The sequence below is a fragment of the Meleagris gallopavo genome, chromosome 10 (assembly GCF_000146605.3).
Source record: "Meleagris gallopavo isolate NT-WF06-2002-E0010 breed Aviagen turkey brand Nicholas breeding stock chromosome 10, Turkey_5.1, whole genome shotgun sequence".
NCBI lineage: Eukaryota > Metazoa > Chordata > Aves > Galliformes > Phasianidae > Meleagris > Meleagris gallopavo.
The window spans coordinates 10,213,873-10,215,895 of NC_015020.2; positions in this window are offsets into that span (position 1 = coordinate 10,213,873).

Sequence of the window (2,023 nt, forward strand, 5' to 3'; positions counted from 1 at the left end):
GCACGGTGGCACCACTGTCCCTGCACCAATGGCACACTACAGTGTGGTCAGAAATAAGCGTTCCCAAAGAAAGAGGAAGCTGCAGTTCTATAAGAGAAAGGAATGAACGGGACAACCAGCATAGGGGGCCTTGCTCCTTTCCTATTTAAAAACATAAGTAGCACCGCGTGCGCTTTGCTTAGGGAGGTGATTTCAGCATCTGTCCTGGCTGCTGGAGCACCTTGTAGCAGTACAGTCTTGTGCTCAAATGGTTGTTAGAGGACAGGATGGTTTGCTGTTGCTTTCAAATAGACAAAGAAAAGCAACATCTGCTCTGTGAATGGGCTCCCGAGGAGAATTTGGAAGAGAACGGGAAAGAGTTGAATCAGCAAGAGTCTCTCTTGGAAGAACATGTATTTTTAGCCCTCGCATGCCCCATCCCTCCATATCCCCACAGGCTGGTGACATCTGGGGAGGATTTTTGGTTGGAAAGTAGAGCCAGGAGCACCAGTAATAAGACAGAGGTAAAACAGGAGAAGTTCCTAATGAGAGCTCAGTAATGAGTGCCGGGCTGCTCGCTTCCATCACGTAGAGAAGTGAGCCGTAAATCAGGCCAGCGACTGCCGTGCGCTCTGCGAGGGCTCTCAGAGCAGTAGGAAAAAGTCATCCATCACTGGTAACAGGAGTAGGATCTGAGTTTCAATTACAGATTCTCAGGCTTTGCATTTGCAATTGTTTGGAAACAAAGTCCTCTTTAATTCCTCGCTTAGCACTGTGACTGGGCTGAGCAGATTGGGCTGAGGAGGAGAAGGAAGGGAAAACCAGGGTGGGATCCAAGAGCTGTATGTTCCCTTATGGGGAACACGAGCTCAACTCCTGCCCTTTGGGTTTCACCGGTGGGTGGGATGAGGCTGTCCCAGTCCTCAGTGAACCATCCTTCCCAGTCCCTATATGTCATGGTGTTGAAATTTATTATTCTGGTAATTTACAAGGCAATTAAAGAAAGGGGCCGTGTGTCTGATTATACAGCAGATAAGCCTTGGCAAATTATAGCCATATTAAAGGTAGATCCAATTAGCCACAGCGATCATGGGGGAGAGCACCCACAGTGATGGCTCCTCCTTGCTCCCTGCTGTGACAGTGTGTGCAGCTCATCCCCCTCCCTCAGTGCACCTGCAGAGGTGATGTAAGGAGACGGAACTTAAGCGTGGTGGTTGGGTGCAGGGAGGCAAGTGGTGTCAGATGGCTGTGCCCAGCCCATGCTGCAGGTGCTTCCAGCCCTGTCTGGGAGCTGGGAAAGGACTGACTCAGAACTGTAGGGCTTAGAAGCCCTGGAGACCATCTAGTCCAATGTGGGGCTGTGTGCTGTGCCTGCTGTGAGATAAGAAGTGCTGTGTAAGCACTGAGGGGTAAGCACTGATTTGCAGGTGCACAGCTGTTAATACACACATTGATACATCTGCCAGTAGTTACTGTAACTGGTTGTGCTGAGGCTGTGGTTTGTGGGGGGCTTCCAAAAACTTGGGATAACTGTGAATTGAAAGGTCGTTCTGTTAACACTTTGCTCCCGCTCTGCTGGATATCAAAGGCAGATCTGTGGCTTTAAAAGCACCCCTGAAGCTGTTCCCGGTTACACCTCTAAAATAAATACACACGTGCATGTTTGGCTGATGTGAGCGAGCGCTGCCAGCTTCCCAGAACAAAACGTCACCAAACGCCAGCGAGTTCCTGACCTTAATTCTAGCATACTTGCCTTCCTCCCTTCCTGAACTTTCGGCTTCCTTTCCAATCGCTGCAATTTAGATGTTAATCACCCGGTTTTATTAGGCAGAAAACGGGCTGCTCTCAGTGCCGCCCTGCTGCGCCGTGCAGGTGGCAGAGGGACGGTGTGACCGCAGGGACGCTTCGTGCGAAGCGCAGAGGCAGAGCTGCGGGCTGGGACTCGGGGTCGGTGAGCGCTCTGGCGTTGCGCTTCGCAGCCGGGAGGTGGCAGGGCAGGGCCAGGAATCGCCATCCTAGCGGGCAGCTGCTGCCCGTGCCCCGG